The sequence below is a fragment of the Vanellus vanellus genome (assembly GCF_965231255.1).
Source record: "Vanellus vanellus genome assembly, contig: HAP1_SCAFFOLD_702, whole genome shotgun sequence".
Taxonomy (NCBI): domain Eukaryota; kingdom Metazoa; phylum Chordata; class Aves; order Charadriiformes; family Charadriidae; genus Vanellus; species Vanellus vanellus.
In genome coordinates this window covers 67,413-81,032 of record NW_028126702.1, presented here as the reverse complement: position 1 = coordinate 81,032, position 13,620 = coordinate 67,413, and positions in this window count along the sequence as shown.

The window sequence follows — 13,620 nt, the reverse complement described above, 5'->3', positions numbered from 1 at the left end:
GTTACTGCCCCAACTGCTAGTCTCCCTTCCTCTGGGATAAAAGCATGTTGTTATAACGACCGTGTACAGCAGAACTCAAGGGCGCTTGTATGACACAGGTGTTAGGGAACAACAATGTTCAGGGCCAGGCCATTTGCCTGTAGCCTGTGTCCTTCACTCAGATAGCTCCAAGGCTAGAGGCTGTTGTCGTTCTTGCTGATGCAACATACCAAGGGCTGGGGTGAAGGAGAGTGCATACCTGTGTGTCAGAGGTAGGAGCTCCCCTTTGGCTATGATGGAAAGCATAGCACATCCAAATCAAAGACAGGAGGGGGTTGCTTTGAATTGCTGTATTCCGGACCTATCTGAGGCAATCTTACTCTTCACTGCACACATCACGGTAACAAGAGACAAGATCATAGCGTAGCCCAGGTTTTCATTTGAACATGTTCAGGCTGGCACACAGTTGGGGTAAGGAAAACGCGCTTTTGTAGGTTTGATTTTTGTTGGAGCTAGGGGCAGAATGAGGGAGTGGGAAGCCTGAATATCTGGTCTGCTACTGAAAAATATAGGCCACTGACTTGAAGATGTTGCAGGCTTATTTGATCTATCTTGATGTGCTAGACATATTCCCTTAGAACTCTCTTCCTCAGTGTCTGTAAATTATTTCTGTAAAATAAAAAGAGAAGGTACAAAACATCTAGGATTAAAACAACTGAAAGAGCTCTTGTCTTCCTGCAGCAGTAAATTTTGGAATATTTTTTATTACTTGCTCAGTGTTGTTGATGTGCTTGACTCCCTGTTCCATGGAAAGATAATTCCTCCTTGAAGAACTCAGAGTGCATTGATAAGAAAGGCCAGTTGGTGCATCTATTTTATCACACCTCCTTCAGTGAAAGATTATGCCATGTATCTTATCAAAAGGATGCAGCCTTTCCAGAGCTGTACCTTGGTAAGTATACATACTCATTTTTGGCAAACATTTGCTGTGGTTTTGAGTGGTTCCCCCCCCCACCCCTGGCAGTCAACTCTTCTGTTCATCCAACTGTACTCATTCAGCTGTGCTCATTGCATCATTTCTGCTGGAGGGGAGGCAACGAGAGGTACAGCCATCAGGGATAGGATCAGTTGTGTGATCCGTGGACATCTAGTTACGTTGTGCTAACAAGGACCTGCAGCCTAAGATAGATTCATTAGTCAGCATCCTTGATAGGATGTCTAGTGGCTTGTGTGACAGTTAAGTACCAGGAAATGATGCAGAAATTCTCATGCTCTTGTGTACCTGTCTTTCTCCATGCTAGATGACAGCATTTCTTGAGCACTGCACTGCACATGCTTAATACCAAGAGCAGCTCCTATCGGCTTTTTGCATTATTAGTTGCAGCTTTCTGCCTAGATCTTCCTTGTCCTGATGGCTGGATTTTTACAGTAGTGTGTTGCACATATTTTGCAAGTTACAGCTTGAAACTTCCTCCTCGCAGAAGGTTCTGTCATTTGAAGGAACCCCACCCTGCTCTCCCTTGAAGATGTGCAATCCCAGGCTGTGTTTGAGCATGCCTGGGGAGGCAGGTGCAGCCTGTCTGGATCCTCAACATTACCTGCAAATAAACACTGTTTAAACAAATTGGACTAATAAGAACATTCAAGATTCAAGTAATAATCAGGACAGGTTTTGCTCTGTAGTCTTCACTCCGTGCTTTTCCCATACCCTCTCCCTCTGAGTTACAATCCGTAATATATGACACGATCACACTGCTATGGAAATTAATTACAACATAACTCTATAGAACTGTATAACAATAAGAGTTGTTAATAGCACTTTGTTGAAAACAACATCAGGTTAAAGTCACTTAACCCCCCCCACACACATTTCCTTCCCACTGTTGCAAATAAGGAGTTACATAAAATTAAAGATTTCTAATATTTTAAGGAAAAAAATCCTCCCAGCACAGAGCCTGTAAATACAGTTGTATCCTTTCTCATTTGCCCAGCACTTGTATAGCCATCAGGTCTGTCCTCCAGCCCAGAAAAGATGGCAAGTGCTTAGAGCCAGTACAAGTTCTTCAAACCTTAGAACCAAGGGACCAGACCAGAGGAAGGTTATTTCTCTGCTCAAAGCAGGCCCTTTGTGCTCATATCTCAGTCCAAGTCTGTGGGAACTGTAGGCTGTCACCTGCTCCACACAATTTCCTCCTCAGATGAGCTGTTTGTAGAGTCACCTGATTCCTTCCTAGCGCTGTGAGCATTTAAGGGATCAGTCTTTAGCAGCACACACACGATTACCCTCAGGGTCTTGTCCAAGCTAGTTCTATGGTTTGATGGGGACCTATCTCATTACCACACAGACTTCTCAGTGATGTTTCATCTCAGGGTTGTCAAGTCTGCATACTGATACACCAGTTTTCCTTGATACTTAAAGATGTCTGGGCCTGGGTAGCACTTTTTACTAAGCTGCTTAAGCCTTTTTGGCTGTTGTAGTCTAAGGAAGCCTGACAATGTAGTCACCAGACTTCTCTTGATTTTTCATTTGGGCAACAGTGAAGTTCTCACACAATTTGAGACTATTTGGTCTCAATTCAACATTTTACCTCTCACTTGCTACTCGACTTTCTCTGGCTGCCTGATGCAGGAAGCTGCAGTCGTGAACAGAGACCTCCACCCATGGCTCAAATGGCACATGACGTATATCCATATATGCTGTGCACATATCTATATACGCTCCAGTGAACAATCCCTTCATGTGCACAAGTTTGCATGCCAGCTGCATATTGCTGGAGTTTCCCTGCTCTCAGGAGGACCTTCTGTAAGCTGATGTAGGACTAATAATTCTTCCAAAGCTTTTCAGCAAGCTACAAGTCTTCCTTGCCTTTTGTAGCAGAATGCTGTAGTCTGTCACACAAATTCATTCCCTCCACCTCTATTTCCTCCATCATGTTACTTGCAGAGGAGTGCCCAGAGTGGCAATCAGTTTAAGCACTAGTTGCAGACCCTGCGGATGTCATTCCAAAGCTACCATTCTCATCTCTGAACATACAGGTAGTGATGTTCCCTTGCTGTTTGATCACTATAAATGAGCGCATTCCTCATGAATGTAATGCAGCCCAGATGCAGTGACAGTATTACCTCTGGAGCCAATCTCAGCCCGGCCAGAACAAAAGCCAAACAGCTCAACACTCTATGCTGCATGGCCCCTTCTTACTGGGGAGGTGTTCTGTAGCTACTGAATTTTAACCCTTCACACCAGCAGCACTGGGCATTCGGGGATGCAGATGGGCATCTGGAGGTAATGTTTTAGCTCCATCAGCACAGAGCTAAGTTGGCCCAAACTACCTTCGGCCAGTCCAGCAGTACTCCCCAGGCCCCATGTCAGCATACATTGCAGCAATCTCTCCTGCTGAGGTGCAAACTGCAGTTCTTGCTTTTGTTGACTCTGCAGGAGGAGCGCCTGGTCTGATTCTGGTTTTTCAGCAGTAGATACACAACATTTCTGTCTTTCCCCCTCACAACAGAAGAATCCATTGAGATGTATCTGCCTATTGGTTTTGCCAGTATCTTTTAGGGAGCTGCTTTAGTTTTCTCTTCGTGATACAGTCTATTTGCCTGTCAACGTGCTTCATGGTGCACAAGCTTTTGGTTTACTTTCCTCAAGGATTATTCTGTCTCAGGGTCCCAAGTCCATTCAGTCAGCAGATTGTCCCCCTTTGAGGACGTAGCTATAAGGGCCTGTTTGCCACAGCAAGGCAAACCGCACAGACTCACCCATTTAATTTACTCCCACTACTAACTCCTTTCTGTAATTCCTCTGGCTTCTTCCCTGCTGGGTCCGATAACCTTGCACAGCTGGTTTGCTCCAGGTCCGTGGGTCCTTAGAGAGGCAGGTTACACTTAGCAATTTGTTTGCAAATACATCAAGGAAGCTTTGTATATGGTATAAGCATAGCATCTCCAACAAAATGCTTTTTTCCTCTTTGGGAATTTGTGAGGTGAAACTAGATATATGTGACGAACATGAACAATTAAAGGCCCTGAGTCCTTTCTAAGTATCATTGTTTATTCAGAAGTGTGATAGATGTTAGGATTAGAATGATGTACACCTTACCTGGGATGGAAGAACTACTGTTTTTTACCTCCATAGCTAGAAATACATATCACTTACAGATACACTTACATTCTTGGCCTGCATGGCTTTCCAGTGCCTCTTACAAATTCTTGAGCTTACAAAGGTGGTGCTGACTTGCTACTGTATATATTTCCTTGTAGAAATGAAATTGCTGAGTGTGGGAAGGGATGGTTGCTGTCAGGAAAGATCAAGAAATGGTAATGTACCTCTTTTGGGACATGTGTCAAGGAGATCTAGAGACCCTTAGCCTGAAATAGAGGATGAAGTAAGAACAAGTGCCAGAGGCAAAGGCAAGAATGGAAAACTAGACAAGCTCTATCCTTCAGCAGGCGGGGATGAAAAAGAGAGGGAGACACACTGAGTTTTCTGGTTTTAAATGCTTGGGAGATGCTCTGAAGTTGTTTTGATGGACAGACAAATAAGAGCCAAATGGTTGCATAGTTATGAGAAGCAAAACTTTGCAGAGTAGCAAAGGCATTGGAAATAAAATAAAGACAGTTGACCAATAGGTCTTGAGGTGAAGAGTCCCTCATTGCCAATTCGTCCATGAATTCTTATTCAGTGAGAAGTTCCTGAAATGAGAGGCAATAGATAATCAACAGCAAGGTTGTCACATGATGACGGCTCTTAAATGTGGATCTTGTCATTTATCTTGATGGTCTTTATTATTATTTTCTTGTATCAGCCTGTTGTGGTTGAACCCCAGTTGGCAACTAGGATAACACACTCACTTGCTCACTCACACACACACACACAACCCCACGAGGGTAGGGAGAAGAGGAAGAAAAGGAGGGGAAATACCAAAACTCGTGGGTTGAGATAAAGAGAGTTTAATAGAAAGTAACAGAAGTGGATGATGATGATGATGATGATGATGATGATGATGATGATGATGATGATAATGGTAAAAGAATATACAAAATAAAGCGATACAACACAAGTCGCTCTCACCACCCAATGATCAGTTGCCCAGCCCGTCCCGAACAGTGATTGCCGATTCCTGCCCCCCAGCCAGCCCCTCTTATATACCAAGCATGACGTCTATGGTATGGAATGTTCCTGTGGCCAGCTTGTCCTGTCTGTGCTCCCTCTCAGCTTCTATGGGAAGCTGAAAAAGTCCTTGACTTTTTCAGTAAACATCACTTAGCAACAACTAAACCAATATGTATTATCAGTATTATTTTTACACTAAATCCAAAATACAGCAGCTACTAGAAAGAAGATCAATTCTATCCCAGCTGAAACCAGGACACAGCCAAAGATGTGCAACATAGTTTTTAGAAGACAAAGACGTGATCTTTTCAGAAATGCTTACAATTTAAATACTAAAGGAGAAAGAACAAGAGGGGACGTTGACAAGTTTGAAAGTGCTGCTTGAGCATAAAAAAATCAAACCAGTAGGACCCGGCATACTGGTGATAGGTGAATGAGCCAGATGATAGTACCAGGTGAATTTTATGGCCTATGAAGTTGTGCACACTGTGAGGAACCATTTTCCTCAGCATTTTGTCTAGTTTTAAATTAAAGGTACCCGAGTAAACCTGATTGCCACTGGATAACTTACTGGAAGCTCACCTCTGTAAAATGGGCATCTTTGATCAGAAAGCAACAGCAGGATGCATGAGCAACGAAATGCTGAATGTTATGTGGAGCTTTGTACTGCCATTACAGGAACCAAAGATCTGCCCGTATCTGAAAGAGTATTGGTGACCCCATCTTAAAAATGATAATGAGCCGCTTAAAGGGGTTTGGAGATAAGCCCATGAGAACAGTTAGAGACATGCAAAAACGTCTCCGCACCACAGTTATTGTATATTTATTCTACAACTAAAGCCCCTTAGTATGCATAAGACTTTGTAGACAAATAGGACAGGTCTGTGCCTGAGGAATTTGCCTTCTGAGCAAGACAGAGCACAGCAAGGGGAAGCAAACCAAAAGAAGTGTGTTGGTACATGTGCAGAGCAGCGAGGCAGTTGGAAGCAGAGAGGGCCACTGGAGAGGAGAGGTCAGGGTCAAGGGTGTCACCAGAGCCCTCCCAGGGTATGCACTTACCTTCCAGTAAGGCAGCCCCTGTGGCGTTACTGTGCCAAGGGAAAACTTCTTGTTTCATTATCTATGAGGTGTGACCTGTCTGCTTACAACTGCAGTCCTGTAGGAAATATCCTCCAGACTCCACAGACTCTGTTTTCACTGGCTTCTTTCTCTACTTATGCAGCTGCTTTTACAGCAGCTCCATATTTGTAGGCACAGAAATGCAGCTGGATTGCACAAACAGCAAAAAAAATTCAATTAATATTTGAATTCAAAAGCAAATTTTTGGGGCACCTGTGTTGCGATGCTTTAATATTCATGCACTCAAGATTTATTTGTGCAAATGAATTTTAAGTCAAATTCTAAATGTGAAAAAGGTGGAATTGCACATTTTATTGTAAAATTCATGGCAAGTTACCAAACATGGTACAAAATCGATATCATTTGATATATGTAATTAGCCAGTACATCAGTAGACCTAGAAATGTTCATCAAACAGACTAATCATTTTGAGTGATGAAAATCTTGAGTATTTCCTAATCCAGTTGCAGCTAATTTCAGAACAGAAGAAAATAATATTAATAGAATATGTTTTTGTTGTATGTTACTTGCTCGGTTCTAGCATTATGTATGCAAATCAGGTAATTTTGTACCTAATTGCCTGATTTGCATGCATAAATGTAGGTTGCACATGTGCAAATGATTTCATTCAAATTTAGTATATCCCTAATATGTAGAGTGGCTAAAAACTTGAATCTATGTATCTGAATCACTCAGAATTTTCACTTAAGGAAAAAGCAAAATTTGTCACCAGTTTTGGAGGTCAGATGAAGTAGGTGGGCTTCTTTGGATGATTTTGCAGGGGCAGTAACCCTGGAGCTGTGCATTTTTCTAGAGAAATGAGCAATATGTGAATGCCCAGAGAGATAAAAGGCATCCTGTTGCTTTAAATGCCATAAGAAAATCACAGAAAACTGTGACACTTGCCAAGTGGAAAAAGACAGAATCACTCAGAAGGAAATGTGACTTTCGAAGTCTAAGGTGGTTTAACAGACAATGAAACCTAAGATGAAAAGTGTAAAAATCCAATACTAAAATCTAAGTGCATTAAAAATCCTTTCAGATAATTTCATGGCTATGAAAGGAATTGGACTGACAGTTCTCGTGAATGGAGTTATGTGACCTTAGGAGAAGGAGACCATGGGCAAGGGATAGAAAAGCTTCATTTGTTCTGCCATGTCATGTGTTTCACCTCTGATCTGGAAGAGAAGGAAGATCTGGACCTGGAAGATTAGCAGAAAAAGAAAAAATCAGGCTCAAGATCCTGTTTTGTTATGGTCTCTGTGAGGAGCTCTCAGTACTGGGATCGGATGCGTTGTCACCAGCAGTTTTTGTAATGATGTGGAAGGGCAGGAAGTGTCCCTGAGGATGGGAACTAAAATTACCAATAGCATTTTTCACTGTGGCATCAGCTGTAGTCTAATAAACAGTGGTAGGCTCTTTTCTCCCTATTACTCAGAACTCCTCTGCAAGCTTTATTTGCATACACATGGGTGACAAATACTACTAAAATAAGCATGTAGAAAAATTGCAAGCAATTTGGAGGCACATATGGACTCACAGTTCCAAATTCTCATTCACATTAGTATGAAGTGCAAGCAGGGTCAAAACAGGTATGGTAAATGCTCCTTCCAAGGTTCCTTCACACTGGCAAGAACTGTAAAGACTAATGGGTGTAAATTAGAATTTGGCACAAAATACCTTTCTGTCCATTTAAGGGCAGGTTTGTCACAGCCCTGCTGACATGAGTATGATATCAGATGATTTCTGACCAGCATAGCTTTGCTAGTAAGAATTTCAGGTGTCAATGTGTTTATAATGGCAAACCCGTGCTTTTCTTGGAATAGGTTATTTTACTTGAGAAAGGGAGACAAGCTGGAGTAAATTTTACTTTCCATAGGAAGGTATAGCGGCAGGCGGGGAGGGGAAGGTAAGGAGGGTTGAAAAGCACTTTTGCATGATGTGACTGGAAGCCTGTGCTCTGCGTGGGGAGCCATGGGAGAGCCGGTGCCACAGCTCCTTTAGTCTCCTCACCCAGCGAGCCTGCTCCTGATACGGCAGAAGCATGGCTCACCTGTATAAACTCTGACTACATTTGTAATGCTTTCCCACGTTACCTTCCCCAGAGAAGTGCTCCCTAATGCAGACTTGACTTTGAGCTCCTCTTTTTTTGCTCCCAGGCGTACAAAATGGTTTTGATGTAAATGAGAATCAAACTTACCTTTTTCTATCAGTGGGAGAGAGAGCACTGCTTGACTAACTGAGTGTCTTGCCTCTTTGTTTGTGTGTTAACCTCATCAGAGTAGCACATGCAGAGCTCTGTACAAAATAAATAAACCCAAACCCTGGGCTGTATTCCCAGCTCACTCTCAGAGTGTTTAGCTAAAGCACAACTTCTGTTAGATTGGAGAGGTGCTCTGTTATTTGACTAAATACCGTTATTTCTACTTACTTTCATTCCATCATAGAGTAAAAAGACACTTTCTATTTTCCAATTTTTCAGTAGGAGTGAAAAGCACTGCCTGATAGTCTTGGAGATTGAAGGTTTCTTGTTTTTCACAGAATGTATATAGCTTGGGTAATATTAACTTCCTCCTCTTGACAGCTTCCCTTTCCTCCCCAGTTTAGTGTTCAAGATTGATTCCATTCTTGATCTCTTTTCTGAGTGTTTTACTTTGGGTGTTTTCTGCAATTGAGGCAATCACTGCCTGTTGCAATGCAGGGGTTTGTGGTGGGCAGCAGTTCAGTGAAACTGAACTGAAACTGTAAGTCCATCTCAGCAGTGCAGAGCATACAGAACAGGCGCTGTATTTCAGTGGCCACCAGCCCAGACAGAATTCAGACCCAGGGGAAGCACAGAGAGTCGGCATATCACATACCCGGTTACCTGAACCGTTGCTTTCCACAAAGCATGGAGGGGATGGCACCTTAACTGTACTAGGACGGGAAAAACTTGTACCAGAATCCCAGAAGGGAAAAAGAATTTGCATTGCTCATCTTTTTGTTGTTGCCTTGGAGATTACTTTAGTTTCTTGACTCAGATCTTATGTTGGTTCACAATACACTTTTGCAGAGAGATACAGCTTTCCCCTGGTTGCCCGCCCCCCCCCCCCCCCCCCTTTGTAATCCCTGGTTGGCAGCTAAAGCGGTCTAACGTTTCTATATAATATAACTTGTAAGAGAAATGATTGCCAAGGAGAGAATTGTTTCTTGAGTACATCCCTCCCCTTGGGTTAAATATAGGTTGCAGCATCCCAGCATAATGAAAAGATTGGAAACGCTGGTGTAGTTTCTGCTTTGTAGTAACGGAGTAAAACATTCACAATTGTGAAAATCATACCTGCAAAGACATGTTTAGTCAGCCTCCGCCTTACTGTATTCAGTCCATGCACTAAAATATTTCTCATTTAAACCAAATCCCCTAGCCTTTGTGTTTTATTGCCTTGTGATGTGCTGTTGGCTACTGCATACTGGTTTATTATCTTACCATGTGCACTGCGGTACTCACATTGGGATTGTACTGCAGGATTGCACAGGGTGGTGAACCAGAAATGTCCAATCCTTTTGATTATAAAATATGGCAGCAAATCTGGAGAGGTTTTACCACTATGTAAAATTAGATCTGTATTGTATTGTTGTTGCCAAAGATACTCAATTTAGAACACATTTGCAGTTTCCATAAACTCTTTGCTTTGTAACCTGAAATCGTCTGTATCACTAGGATGGAAATCTTTAGATTCAGAAAGTGGTTAAAATTCCAACTGTAAAATAGAGCCTGAGAAACGTTTAGCCTTTCTAATTCAAACACAATCTCCATATCTTTTCTACATATGCACATGTATGCACATGCATTCCCAATCTTGCATATACATTCACAAGCTCACACGTTCACAGGCTCGCACACACATTCACAGGCGCTCTCACACAGAGAATGTGTTCTGCGGTATAGCTGGTACAGAGGGTATTTTTGAAGACAGAACAAGATGACTGTAAATTGACACTTCCACCCACTAATGAAAAAAAGCCAAGAAAACCTCAGTAGAGAATGAGTTTTATAATTAATGCTGAACAATTTTCATTGACAAAGCAAAAAGAAGCAAGTGGATGGCTGATTTAAATGTTGAATGATTAATGCACAGAGAGGCGGCTGAGGAAAAAGACAAATTCAGGAGCAACTATGGAAATTTATGTATGAGAGAGTCAGCACCATATTCTGATCTCAGTTACACAGTTGTAAATCTGTTATCTTAATGGAAGTATTCAGCTTTGATATTTGCATAGCATAAGTGAAAATAGAATTTAACCCAGAATGCGTTTGCGGTTGTGTATTTGCGTGACTGAAAGGGGAGAGATGTGTATGTTTGCATGTGATAAACTGCAAATGCATGAGACTTTTTGTATCTCTCGGTGAGAAATGCAGAGAATAAATGTGTGTGTGATTGTGTACGTGTGTGCCAGTTGTGGAGCTGTCTGACAGTGAGTGGGAGGGTGAGAACGTGTTTGTTCCTAGACTCCCTGGTTGAGTGAAAATGGCTCCTGGAAATGCCGTTTCAGATTAGAGAGCAACGGCTGGAGAGGTGGAGATTTCATTACCTTCCTCTTTGTGTGATGTTTTGGAGCTGGTAATGTAAAAGCAGAGCTATAAATAATCCAGTCACAGCTGTGGTGTCCTCGAGATTTATAGTGCCTGCTAATGCCAGAATCTTTGGGGTGTTTCACTACGCAAAGCAAAATGAGAAATAATCACCCCTCAAACACCAAGGCAATGCAGACCTCACCTGTCTTTTCTCACGTGCCAGGCACAGAGAAATGTGCCTTCTTACCAGACGCCCAGGTTTAATCCGAAGTTTGTGTGTAACACCGGTCACCACGTATACTGCTCTCTCTCATCCTTGCCTTGAGGGCTGAGGCTGATCACCACCTGCCTTGGGTGTGTGTGCTGGGAGAGGAGGGTGCGGAGGTCACAGGCAGCAGTTTGCTGTGTGCAGGCTTTTGAGATGCAGGGGCTGTATTTTTAGCTGCTCCAGATTCTTTCCTGACTGGGATATGATGCTGAGGAGTTTATTGCCGTAAGGATGTGCCTAGAATACCAGGCAGCCTCAGAAATTTACTGTGCCGCAGAGCCCTGACTCAGTGCTGCTCTGTGACTTTCCTGTGTTGCTTCCGCGTTGGAAAGAGAGAAAAAATGGTTCCTTGTGTTCCCGGCTGCTGCTGGCGCTGGAGGGACAGCTGCTGTGATTTAGTGAGAAGCCCTGTTGCAGGGAAGGAGAGCAGCTCTCAATCTGCCTAAACTGTAGCGGAGCTGCCCTCAAATTTCTTCTCAAATATTACTCTACATTTTTGTCTGAACAGTAGGAATAAACACATGCTGCCTTTCATTTGTGCATTTCCCAAGCATGTCTGTAATGCCCCCGCAAGTAGTTTTTTTTGCAGCTGTACACACTAAATGTTTCCAAAACGCCAGGGACATTTTGCAAGTAGTTTCTCCGTGTGGCATTTCAGGGGAGGACATAGAGGGATGGCCATGGATGGATTTCTGTACACCTGGCTGCAAGGAAGGCGGACAGCCAGCACCCCTACAGCCAGAGGGGTGAGAATTTGCTAGGGATACTCCCTGTGGTGAATCCTGTAGAAAATGAAATTACATTCGTGGTTCTTCCGTCCCACTGGTGCAGGTGCACCTGCAGGTTTAAATGGTGGTTTCTACCCCAAAACCCACTTGAATTGTGAGACCCAGTACATTTGCAAAGTAAATTTCTATATATGAAAGATCAGCAACTGACATCTTGACAATCTAAATCCTGAGGAGCCTGGCTTGTCCTGTTCGAGTCCACTGAAACAGCATAAAGGCTAAATGAAGAAAGATGATTTGTACTGTCAAGATTTTTTAGAAGTGAGTATGAGAGATACTGAAGAGACCTAGCAGGACACTCCCAGTCCGTCTGTGTGAGAAACACAGTAAGAGGCCACGTATTCTCCTGGGGTTTGGCTGTATCACACTCCTCAAGGAGTGGGCTTTCCTCCATCACTGCCCGAAGGAGGCTGGAAATAAGGAGCTGAAGCCCGTCTGCTCTTGCCTGATTCCGAGGTCTGCTCGAGGCTCCCTGCTGCCCCCTTGTTGCTGGAAATAACACTGGAAATACGGCGGAATACTATTTTCACGTTGTGATGTGAGCTTGACTAATATCCTCGCATTTGGGGGAAAATCGTAGACCTCACATAGGAATGTCTGTCTCATTGCTGTGGTATCCGGAATAATAAATACAGCAATCGCAGCTGTAATGCCTAGCGCTTGTCTGAACTGCTGCATTCTTGGAAGTGCAAACACGAATGAGGAGCAAGCTATGAGGGGCGAGGTTTGTAGGCAGAGGCAATATCTTTTTTCAACTTTTTAGTCTTGCAAAATACAGACGAGCTTTCAGCCATACAAGCTCTCCCATGACATGCTTACTTTTCTTGCGTGCTTAGGTCACCTCAGCTACAAAAATCTACTGCAGTAGTAAATGCTAGAGAGTGAGGCTGCAGTGACAGGAGTGCTTCCTTTCCAAAGTGGCCCCGCCAAATGCCACACACACAAAGCTTGGAGCAGCTCCGTGTGGGTACGGGATCACTCGCATTTTAATTCTGTGTTATTCATTCTTGACTTTCCTTGGGTTACCAGTAATCAAATACATTGTATACAAGAAATCTATTCGAAATTATTTTAGTGGCTCACAGCTCAGTTCCTGCTTGGTTTACTGGCTGGTTTCTCTTCTGAAAAAAATAATCAAATTGGATTCTAAATTACTCCTTGTTTGCAAAGGCCAGTGGCTATGAATGGGATACGGAGAATGAACTCTACTCTGTCCAGTCATGAATGGTAGCCAGGTCAGGGCTGAGCCGCATTGGCAGGAGGCAGTGATGTGGGAAGCTTGCCCTGCCATTATCTGTTCTGTAGACAAGCAGCGGATTTAATTCTCAGAGAATGGCAAGCCTATAATAAAATCTCAATGGGAATAAAAAACCCTGACCCAGAAGGCGGTGGCATGTTCTACTCGTTCTCCATAGTTGTGAGTGTAAGTGTGGCTTTGCATCAAGGGAGCTGTGTGACAATTTTGTGGAGCCTGGGTAGCAGAAGAAACCCATCCCCTAGTGTTCTGCTGGAGTCTCTGCGAGGTACGTATTTATACCGCTAGTGAAAAACAGAAGGAAAAATCAGAGTGTCTCTAACACTATGTAATCTGCAGAAAAAATACACATTTGCATGTCTGTTTTAAGCAAGGAATCTTTGCTGCTAGGGGAATAGAAGTGTGCATGCTTTTTCCCTCTTCCGTGCTGTTTTCTAGGCTCACATCCATGAACATACATTGAAAACCTGGCATTTTTCTTCAGCTGGCATTGCTGGGTGACCTCATGCACCTATTTGTCATCTCAGTAGTTTCATCATCAGT